The sequence below is a fragment of the Lycium barbarum genome, chromosome 1 (assembly GCF_019175385.1).
Source record: "Lycium barbarum isolate Lr01 chromosome 1, ASM1917538v2, whole genome shotgun sequence".
NCBI classification, from domain to species: Eukaryota; Viridiplantae; Streptophyta; class Magnoliopsida; order Solanales; family Solanaceae; genus Lycium; species Lycium barbarum.
In genome coordinates, this window is record NC_083337.1 from 161,384,368 (window position 1) to 161,397,212 (window position 12,845).

The following is a 12,845-nucleotide window of genomic DNA, read 5'->3' on the forward strand; positions in this document are numbered from 1 at the left end:
TTGTATTCATCAAAACAATACAATACAACACTAACAATACATAAGAATCATCCAAAGCTCCATTCTCCTTGGAAAATAAAAGGAGCAAAGGAAAAGCAATAGGTTTTGCATGTAAGTCCATATACAAAGTAGGGGGAAAAATCATACAAGGTCCATTTTTACTCCCCGGTTTGAAATTATTCTTTCTCCTCTTTGCTATCTTCCTCGCTCTTATTTCATCTTCTTCCATTCATAAAACAAAATAGATTAACATATCATGATCAATAAAGAAGTAAGATAATTATCCGAAAAAAGAAAAGAGACATGCGAGAAAGAAGAGGAGAGGAGCTTGGACAATAAAAGGTGCATTAGAAGAACTGTAAAAATGAACTTTATGCTTCAAAATCTCAAAAAGGAAACATAAGGGGTTACCGACAAAACACCACAAGGATGACATGGACCAAGCTGTATATAAGTCTTATCTAGATTATATGGAAGTATTTCATTTCTTTTGGAAGGAAGAAAACTGATGGTAGTAGACTAATGAATTTATATCCAAGATCCTATTTATGTAACAAAAAATCATACACCTTGTGGAGGGGTTAGGGTAAAAACCCCATCTTTTACCAAAGAAAATAGAAATTAAGATACTCTACTCCAATATGGGTACCCAAAATTAACTCGCACACTCTAAATAATCTCAAAATATACAAAGAGAAAAATACTCAACTTTGTGAAAAACTTCTATATCTCATGCATAATCTCAAAATAAAAATAAAAATAATACAATGAAAGAACGAAAATTATACAATAAAAACTATAAATTTGGAGAGAATTTTACACTCCATAGAAACTTTGGAGAGGAAGAGTTCCTCCGATAAAGATGCTCCTAATATAGATCAGCAAACTAATGTGACGTTTGGGTAGAAAAACCGTCAATTTGAATTTTCTTAAATTAAATAGCATTTCTCAAAAGAAGACAACAGCACGTTGCAACTTATTTATGACAATCATTTAAAAGGTTGTAACAATTACAATATTATTAAAAGGTTCTAAGCGTTCCAATGTTTCAGTTATACGATATGGCAACGTTTCTTTCTTTCTTTTGGAAGGAAATTAGTTTTTAACAAACAAACAAAAAATGATTATAATAGATTAAAAAATAAAAATAAAAGGATAAATGTCTTTCCAAGTCTAAGAGAATTAACAGATGCAATTTATAGAATTAAAAGAGTGACTATTTTTGCTTTTTAATATACAACACTTTAATACTAAAATTCAAAAAAAGAGAAAAAAAGAGAAAAAAGATAAAAAACATTTTAGGCCAAAGAGAAGTGCCGCATCACCTTGTCTATGCCTAACTTTATGTTTATTATATATTGATTAAGCTGTACCGAGGCTATTTATCATTCATAAGTACCATCAATTTAAAGAAATTAAGCAGAAATTTATAAGAATATGAATATGAAAAGTTGAAAATAAAAATTTATAATTACTGCAACGTGGGTTGGCTTAGATAAACAGTTACTTTGGCTTTATTGCTCTACAATATACAACACTTTAATACTAAAATTCTAAAAAATTCTAAAAACGGAGAAAAAAGATAAATAGCATTTTAGGCCATAAAGAAGTGTTGCATCACCTTGTCTATGCCTAGCTTTATGTTTATTATATATTGATTAAGCTGTACCGAGGCTATTTATCATTCATAAGTACCATCAATTTAAAGAAATTAAGTAGAAATTTATAAGAATATGAATATGAAAAGTTGGAAACAAAAATTTATAATTACTGCAACGCGGGTTGGCTTAGATAAACAGTTACTTTGGCTTTATTGCTCTACATGGACTCTCAAACAGTTAATGGAATTATTAAAAATGAATATTTACTTTAAAAGGTTTATTAATCCATTTAGTTAGTAAATTATGAAGAGAAATTAAAGAAAAAAGGAGAAAAAAGATAAATACCAATGAAAGCCATAGAGAGGTGTCACATCACCTTGTCTATGCCTAACTTTATATTATATATAGATATAGATTCCGTGCATTCTGATTTCTACATGGATGTATACGGGTATATTTACAGTATACTGGGAGATTATTAACATCATGTAAACTTGAGATTAGTCAAGTTGTTTAAATTTGTAAACTATATTATCTTGTAAAATAATACTCCTTCTATTCCAATTTATATGTTATACACTTTCCTTTTTAGCATGTCCCAAAAAGAATAATACATTTCTATATTTAAAAATAATTCAGCTTAAATCTTCACCTTTTATACTTAATGAAATGATTTACATCAACACAAATATCTATGACATTTTAAACCATAAGTTTCAAAAGTCTTCATTTCTCTTTTAAACTCCATGTCTATTCAAACTATGTCACATAAATTGGGACTGAGAAAGTACAGTAGAGATATAATATCTTTTGTAACCACAGTAACTAACTAACCCAGCGTCGAGCTGTCAAAATGGCCTGACCAACTCAATCTTCGCGGGCTAAAAAATTCAAATCCATTTTTTTGCACAGATTTCCCTTCAAAGGCGATGGTCTTTAATTTTTGGTCTTCGCTTAAAAAAGTGGCCGAAAATATCTCGAGGTTCTGGGTTCGAACCCCCGCTCAGTGAAAAAAAATAAACAATTTCGAAAGGCAAGGCTTCACGAAATTCTGTTGCCTTAAAAGTCTGCCTTAAGGCAAAATTTAGTTATGCCTTATAAGACATAATTTTTAGTTATGCCTTATAAGACATAATTTTAAGGCAAATTCTGCCTTATTATTTTATTTTTTTTACTCTGCTGGAATTCTATTGCCCGAATAGGCCTAATTTTGCTACGAAACTCTGTCTTGCAATTTTACTTTTTACTGAGTTAGAGGTCGAACCCAGAACCTCAGAGTATTTTAGGGGAATGGTAAAAATTAAAGAATAGAAATTTGAGGGACAAAAATTAAAGACCACCCCACGAATAAGGACAATCGTCCAAATTGTCCATTCAGAACAACCCATCATTTGAAGGGCCTTCAAAACAGTAGCCCAACTCAGCCTTGCCTGTGGAATTAATTACAATATTTTCAAATGTGGGTGAAAATCATTTACACACCCCAACTTTGCTTTAAAAGTCAAACTCCCCATTCAATTTTGAACAATAGACATTCTTCCCCATTTATCCTAATTGACTTTCTTAAATACCTATATTATCCTTACATTGTCAACTTTGTAAATTATTTAAAAAAAATCTAAAAATAAAAAAATATTATCTTGAAAAAACTATGAAATACTAATTAAGTATATAAGTTAATGATGTTCTATAATGAAATAAATTGGTAGAATAAAAAAAATCACTAATAATAATCTATTTGTGCAAGTAAAAATAACAGGTAATAATAACTTCATAAATATATTTCAATGCAGGTGATATAAAAAAAAATAGAGACAAATTTTTAATTTTTTTTTATATTGTAAGTAAATTTTAAATTATAATTTAAGAAATATTCCATTAATGACAACCAAAACTTATTTGTTTATATAAACAATATAGAATAAGAGAGAAGTGAAACTTAAATATACAAATACAGGCATGTACATACATACATATATACATATTTAATGCATATAATAGTGAAATAAAAATCATAAAAAATAACATTAGATTTTGTGACAAATTTATAAAAGTAATTCTATTTATAACATTAATGAACTTAAATAAGAATCTATAAATACCTAGGTTAAAAAATAAATATTATATATAATATAAAAATGTATTACATCAATAGAGGATTGAGAATAACAAGGGTGAAATAGACGGTGAATAGGATAAAGGGAGAAGAATGTCTATTGTTCAAAGTTGAGGGGAAAATTTGATTTTTAAAGTAAACTTGGGGGTGAAAATGATTCTCATCCTTTTCAAGTATAAGTGATTAGCAAAAGTTATTTTAAAATATTCGCTACCACTGAACTGATGATTGGCTATTAGCTCAAAAAGTTGATTCGGTCGATTTTTTAATCTAATAACCATCATTATATACTGAAATTTAAATTCACCAATTCCGATTAAATTAGGTAAGTAATCTAATTAAACATCATATCAGTAATTAATCAAACCATAGGCTTACAATGAATCCACATTTGCTACAAGTTCAAAATGTATGTATTACCTTAGGTACTTGATGAACTCTTACTTTTGTCAGTTCTTACTTCTTATGTGATGTACACTAAGAGCGAGAGTTTTTGCGCCTTTAGTTCACTCTGGGATTAGTAAGGTAAGATTGGAACGTACTTATTCACATTACACTGTTAAGATATATTAATAAATAACCAAAATATTTAAGTTGGAATAGGGGTGGTTTTTTTTTTTAAAAAAAAGCCTTATGCTTGTATGCGTGTAATTAGTACCTCATAATTATTGTAAAAAAAATTACGAGCGAATAAAAATGTTCATATGTCATCATCATTACCTTTATGTTGCCGCTAATCATCAGTTTTCAATGTTAGCGTTATCGAACATGAAAAACTTTATAAGAGATTCAATAGACTATGCCTGAATTCTAAATTAGTTTGTGTAAATAATTCACCATAGTAAAATGTCAAGCTATGGTGGCAGAGTTTTAAATAGTAGATTATACCTTAAAACATCTTGCAGCAAACACCTATGAAAATTTCGAAAATCACGAATATTTGGGTTGACCAATTACTTGAATGTCTAATTAGAAGTTGTGAAGAAACCGGTCAATAAAATTAGACATGTTTTGCGCGTACACGCGTATAGGTAATTTTCAAGTCAACTTGCTCGTTCTTTAACTCTATCTAATATGTAACACGCTTAATGATTTGTAATTCAATTTTTCAATTTGTTTTTCCAATAGGTAAGTGGAATCGATTCACCAAGCAGAAAGATCAATGATTATGAATAAACTGCTAATTAAATAAATCATTACTCAAGAAAGCAAAGATTCTTCCTCAAATCTGGGGTCGTGCAGCAACCTAGTTCTATGTAGCACCAGACTAGGTGCTAGACCAGGGAGCTAATACTCCTTTAAATTTGTAATAATTGATACGGTCAAAAAGGAAGAAAAATATTATTGCGATTGGGAAAAAATATTGAATATATTAATTGGAAGAGTCCGAGAAGTTGGCAAAAAAGTTGTTCAGATTAAACAATGGGAAATATATCCTATCATAACATAAATAAATAAATAAACTATTCTTAATGGACTGGAGTGAGTCTTGCACTAATTAAATTCGGACAAAGTGACATGCATGATTATGGGTTAAACACCTGAAAAGTGAAAAAAGTGATAATATGAAACAATTTCCCAACACTTTTTATAAGAACTGCATGCACTCCATTACTTTAATATCTTCTTTCAGTACTATTAGTATAACATATAATAAGACAAATTAATGTCTTAAACTTATTTCCAATCAAATATTATCAAGTAAAATAGAACAGATATTGTGTATATATATGTGGGTTTATGTATATGTACGCACTCAATTAGTCCGACCCCTCCAACTATTGTAGCTTTCAAGGGGCAGATATTTGAGCCAAATTCTTACTTTTTATTTCTTAATTTGGGAAAAAAAAATTACTCAAGCTCAAAGACTGTAGCATTATTGGCCTTTTTGTTTTTTTTGACTCTTGCGCACCTTCATATGACTTTAAATTCTTTGATGACTTTCTTGTTAACTTTTCGGGTGCTGTATATATTTGTCAAAATATTAAATTTAGGTATCATTTTTGAGAGAAATATATAATTCAAACCATTCAACTTCAATATGTTTTAGTGCCACACTTCAGGCAACAAATATGGATCAAACCAATTTCGATTTTAAAATCGTTACAGAAAATAGGAGCATAATAAGTAATAATTAACATGAATTTTCGTGGTCTTGCTTCATCTATGAGACTGTGACTTGAGAATACCTAAGATTAGATTGTTGATACCTCACTAGTGATGCTACATTCTTTTCTTATCAGTATATAGGTCCACTAAGATTTAGACATGCAGGTAGAAGAAAATTAGTTAAGTTTGTATTTTTATTTTTATTTTTTGTTTTATCTATTGAGATATAATTTTGATCTTCTATTATTTTCGCCCCACTTCATTTACCATTGAAGCATACCTTTTAAGGAGTCCGGAGCCTAAAGGGTATAAAAATATACGGTATAAACCAAAAGGGGATATCCAAAAATTTACATACCAAAACGGGTATAACGTGGACTGATCCACGTTATACCCCAATTTTTTTTTTCAACTGTCAGAGCCAATCACCGGAAAATTTAAAATAAAATAAAATTGAAATATATAACGTGGACGGATCCACGTTATACAAAATTATTTGTATAACGTGGATCAGTCCACGCTATACGTTTAAACAATTGAGAAATGCCTTCATTCTGGGGTTATCATAGAATCTGGAATTCTGGGGATAAGGGTTCAACTAGCTTAGTATTGATTCTACGTTAATTGTGGGTTATCATAGAATCTGGAAATCGCTCCTCGTTTGGTCCTTGTTGGGGTTGGTACAGCTAGCAAAAGAGCAGAGATGAAGGAGAACAAGAGTGCCAGTGACCTTAGGGTAAGATCGTATGCATAGATAGAAGGCCTTGATCTCAACCTTGTCGATGCCACTGAGAACGAATATGGTGATGGTGTTGGCAAAGGTGGTTGTGTAGCTTGAGAGTTTGGAGTTGATGGAGAGGAAGGAGAGGCACCAGATACCATTCTCTGAGCAGTCATTAGCACATTACCTTCTTTCATAGATCTCTCCTTTTCCCAACTTTTAGAAAATGATTTTTACTCAAAAGAACAATTTGTTTTAAGAGAAATTTGATCAATAGCAGGAAAGAATTAAAGTCTGGGATTGTTATGCAGCCAATTTTGAGCAAATTTAAATGTTACACACTGAGAACCGGCCGGTGATAGGTCTTGTCTCAACTACTGAATAGTTGGTCAACCACTACTAAATTTAAACGGAGGCAGGTGACTTAAATTTATATATGTCAGTCAACTTTAAACCATTGCTTCACCAGAATGAAGGCATTTCTCAATTGTTTACACTGAGGTGAGGGACATATATATTGTATAACGTGGACTGAATTTTGTATAACGTGGATCCGTCCACGTTATACGTTTCAATTTTTTTTTTTTTAATTTTCCGGTGATCGGCTCTGACAGTTGAAAAACAATTTTGGGGTATAACGTGGATCAGTCCACGTTATACCCGTTTTGGTATGTAAATTTTTGAATATCCCCTTTTAATTTATACCGTATATTTTTATACCATTTAGGCTCCGGACTCCCTTTTAAGTGCGGCGTACTTATTAAGCGTGCAAAATGTATGCTTTCCGATTCCACACGAACACATACAGTGGTCCAAATTAGGTGCGACTATGACTTGTTAATTATTGGATTGATGTATAAGCTAAGGTTCATCGGTATCATGTAACTAAAACGTTGTAAACGTTTGAATATTCCAATTCCCTTCACGGTGATGTAATATTCTTAAACATATATACAATGTCTTGTGTTACCTTCTACTTGTGTCGCGAAATTATGTACATGTGGTTCGAATTGTGTCTATTCCACTTAGCTCCTCATTTGTTGAGTCCGGAATCAAAATGTCTCAAAAAAAATTATGTGGAACCAAAATACCGCAATAAAAAAAAAAGTAATAAAAGTACCTTTAGCGCAGTAATTTACTGCGCTAAAGCAGTTCACGGAGCCGGAGCCGTTAACTGCTTTAGCGTAGTATTTTACTGCGTTATAGAAGCAGTAAAAAAAAAATAATCTATAACGCAGTAAAATACTGCGTTATAGAAACAGTACCAAAAATAAAAAATTGGCCAAGTTTATTTTTTGCAACACTTAGTGTTTTTTTTCATACTTTGACCAATGATTAGTCGTGTGTTAAGACTCTGAAACGTCAATATTTTATATAGAACCTGATTTTTTTTTTCTGCGTACAATAATGTAGGCTCAATACATCAAGGATACGTAAACGTTCGGATCGTCATTTTAGGGGTTGAAAAGGTGCCCGAAGTAAGTTTTATTTGTAAACTTTAGGTTTAAGTGTTCTATGTACATAGACATCCATTTTTGTTTGAAGACTTGTTGTCATTAGCTTAAGGTTTTTTATTAGGGTTTAGATTTATTGAAAATAAAGCCGTTGCCAAAAGGTTTTTAACTGCTTTAGCGCAGTATTTTACCGCGCTAAAGATTTTTTTTTTCTTTTTGTATAGCGTAGTAAAATAGCGAGCACTAAAAAAAAAAAAATGGCCAACTTTTTTTTTTTTGCAACACTTAGTGTGTTTTTGCATACTTTGACCAACGATTAGTCGTGTCAAGACTCCGAAACGTCAATATTTTATATAGAACCTGATATTTTTTTCTGCGTACAATAATGTAGGCTCATACATCAAGGATACGTATACGTTCGGATCGTCATTTTAGAGGTTGAAAAGGTGCCCGAAGTAAGTTTTGTTTGAAAAAACTTAGTGTTTGACTGTAAGGTTATTTTAGTCAACTTTATATGTCGAGAAAATTAGTCAGCTTTATTTTCAAAAATTGAAACCGCAGAAGTGAATTGACATTCACAGCTACATTACCCCGGGATTTTTACGTTGAAATCTATTGCGTATCATCATCATCTTATAAGTAAATAAAACTGAAAATTTATATTCAAAATAAAGTTTTTCTCCCTATATTTTTTAGAATTATATTTATATTCAAAATAAAGTTATGTCGTGATTAAAAAATAACACGCTTAAATCAAAACCTTAAAAAATAAAACACATAATCCTTAAACAAAACTTACTTCGGGTACCTTTTCAACCCCTAAAACGACGATCCGAACGTTTACGTATCCTTGATGTATTGAGCTTACATTATAGTACGCAGAAAAAAATATTAGGTTCTATATAAAATATTGACGTTTTGGAGTCTTGACACACGACTAATCGTTGGTCAAAGTATGGAAAAAACACTAAGTGCCGCAAAGAAAAGATTTATTAAAATAAGATGTTGCGATCTTTTTATGAAAAAAAACACTAAGTGTTCCTTAAGTGTGTTATTTTTTAATGCGTAACTTTATTTCGAATATGTTGCAAAAAAAAAAAAATCGCGTAAATCGGACGTCCGAGCGCAAAAAACTGCATATATTCGAAATAAAGTTACGCTTTAAAAAATAACTCACTTAAATCTAAACCCTAAAAATAAAACACTTTAAGCTAATGACAACAAGTCTTCAAACAAAAATGGACGTCTATGTATATAGAACACTTAAACCTAAAGTTTACAAACAAAACTTACTTCGGGCACCTTTTCAACCCCTAAAATGACGATCCGAACGTTTATGTATCCTTGATGTATTGAGCCTACATTATTGTACGCAGAAAAAAATATCAGGTTCTATATAAAATATTGACGTTTCGGAGTCTTGACACACGACTAATCATTGGTCAAAGTATGGAAAAAAACACTAAGTGTTGCAAAAAAGAAAGTTGGCCAATTTTTTTTTTTTTGGTACTGTTTCTATAACGCAGTATAGATTTTTTTTTTTAACTGCTTCTATAACGCAGTAAAATACTGCGCTAAAGCAGTTAACGGCTCCGTCTCCGTGAACTGCTTTAGCGCAGTAAATTACTGCTCTAAAGGTACTTTTGTCACTTTTTGTTTTTTGTTGGGGTATTTTGAATCCACATGATTTTTTGGGGGGCATTTTGGTTCTGGACTCTTCATTTGTTTGCACTTGATGGAGGTCTAAATTTGAATGATTCAGACCTTAGGTCATTAAGTGTATTTGTTTACATTAAGATTTAAACACTTATTTGGTCTGAATAGATCTTAAACAAAGTCTTAATATCATTAAGAGGTATTTTTATGGATAATTTTACCACCGCTCTATCCACAACCACCAGCGCCAACTCCACCCCCACCATCCACCCCCACCATCCACCCCACCCACTCTCCACCCCATACCACCCCACCCACTACCACTAACTACCTGTGGCATGGCAACCACTGTCAACCACCACAACCATCGCCACCAACCACATCTGTCATTACAACCACCATTAGCAACTGCTACAATTTATTGTCAGTCGCTACCGCATCTACTACCTCCATCATTATAATTAGATCGGACACCACCACAGCCGTCGTCACCACTATCAGCCACTACCACTACTGCTGTCACTCCTTACTACCAACCACCTCTACCATCATAACTAGCACCACCGCCAACTTCCACCAACACCATTGTCAACCACCACATATTCTTCAGCCACCACCATCAACACTGTCAATTACTAACATCAACCAAGTACTCCACCTTCACAACCACCATCACCATTACTAGCCACTAGCACCAACCATCACCACTAGCAAACATAAATATTTGATTATTTTTTTATCAAATAATAATTTTATTTTATTAAATTTATATTTATTTTCGAATATTTAGTTACTTTATTATGTTTATTCAGATGTTATAAAAAAAATAAACAGTCTTAATCATTCAATGTTCAGATTTAGAGACAATATCTTAATCATTCAGATATGCAATCAAATTCAGACGTAATGATCTTAAAGAAAACAAATGAGGCCTTAGTATAATTTAATTAGACGTACTTAATTCGATTTGTAGGAAAATCATTCGGAAGACCAGAAATCTTGGCTATAAACCGGCCCATAAAAGTGGATTAATTTAGCCTAAATGTATGTTCTAGATTGACACATGAGAGACTTTGTCATATAATTTTTTTTAATATTTTTTGTTTGATATATTATATATAGACACAATAAAGAAAAAACGATTCTGTTAATTTAGTTTGGCAATTAAGCAAATTAAGAAAACACAAAATAAAAAAAATAAAAAACAGTTGGAAAGAAATTGGCGAGCGCTACAAAAAAATGGGTAATTTGTGGAGGTTGAAAGTTGCAATTCGTGGGGGTTTTAACTTCCGCTATTTGCTAAAGGAGGCTAAAACCTCCGCGAATTGCAACTTTCAACCTTCACAAATTACCTATTTTATGATGATTCATGGGCAATTTGCAAGATTGCCCTTCGCTGGGGGTGGTCTTTAATTTTTGCCCCTCAAAATGATGGTCTTTAACTTTTGCCCTTCAGCCAAAATTTCGCTGCAAGGCATAATTTGGGCCTTAAAGGTAGAATTTGCGCATGGGCATGGGCAGAATTTTGCAAATTCAACCTTATGGGTTTTTTTTTTTTTTTACTGAGCTGGGGTTCGAACCCACAACCTTGGGGTATTAGGCGAAGGGCAAAACTTAAAGACCACCAATTTGAAGGGCAAAAATTAAAGACCACCCCAAATGAAGGGTAATCCGCGCAAAAAAAAAAAACAAAAAAAAAAAAGATGACTCATTGTTTACCTTATTTGCAAGGGCGGCTCCATAAGTTCGAGGGCCTAAAGCCAAACTTTAAAAAGGAGCCTTAAAATACTACAGTATCATAATTTGTTTTTAAAGTCAACTATTAAATGTAAATTTTTATTGTACTTTTGCTCACTGAATTAATCGCAATTAATATATCAAATATTTAGTCATATCCAATAAAAATGCAAAATTTTCAAACTCAATACGTTGTGAAACAAGTAGGGTTACTTTATTGGATCTTCACTATGTGGAGCTTGAAATCTTAATCCTTTAATGTTTTTCGATATGACTTTCTCAATGTGTTTGTCACAATGATTTAAGAGTTAGGTTGGGTACATTATCTATTTATATCTTCTACTGCTTATTAAAGAAAGAAAATAAGTGAATATATATATATATATATATATATGTTGTATTACTCTAAAAATTATATCCCCTCTGTCTCAATTTATGTGATATTTTTCACTTATCGAGATTCAAACTGTGTAAACTTTGATCAATACTTTAAAATGTATTTTTTTATCATGTTGACTTGAGAAGAATTGCGTCTTAGAGTACATTTTGAATAGTTTTTGAAAATCTAAATTTTAATTTTAAAATCTAATTTAATTTAACTTTGAAGATTAGTCAAATTGATTCTCGATAACAAAAAATGTCATATAAATTAGAATAAAAAGAGTATAATATTTGTACAAACACTAGTCATGTCACAAAATACCAAATTTAAATTCTACTAATATTTTTTTTAAAATTATATATAAATTCATTTTTAATAATTGGGGCCCCAAAATCTTGGGGCCTAAAGCACTTGCTTTAACTGCTTTAGGCTCCAGCCGCCCCTGCTTATTTGACCCACAGTTCATCTCAGCCCAAGTAATTTTTGGTGGGATAATGACCCACCCGTTTATTAACTCAGTGTGTCTTTACCCGCTCATTTAACACTAACTAACTATATGACAGTAAAAAATGGATTGATCGGGGTATCATCAATTAGACTTGGACAAAAACACCAAGAGTCCAAGAGTACACTAAATTGGGGAGAAGAGACGATTATTTTTTAAATTATTAGATATATTTCAATTTAGAGCTCTTTCTACTCTAAATTATATACTGTGTGCCTATTAATTTGGAGCCGTCGTGATTTCAAAATGGTCCATTATATATTTTTGTTTCCTAAGTTAAAAGTTATTAAAGCAGAGAAAATAATATGCTTCCATGTGTGGCTTGTGATCATCAGTTATTTTCACCTTTTCATAAGTTTTAGAATACGAGTTTTCCACGCAATTCGATTTGGGAGATCTCAGATTCATCTTTGTGTCGCAATATCGCAGATGTATTAACCTAACTTTTACAAACACGCTTAGTCCCTTTATCCCAAAAATAATGTCTTTCTCTTGCCCTTTCATTGAAATAATCATAACCAAATAAATACTGTTCAATTAGCATACGACGTACCAATATTGAAG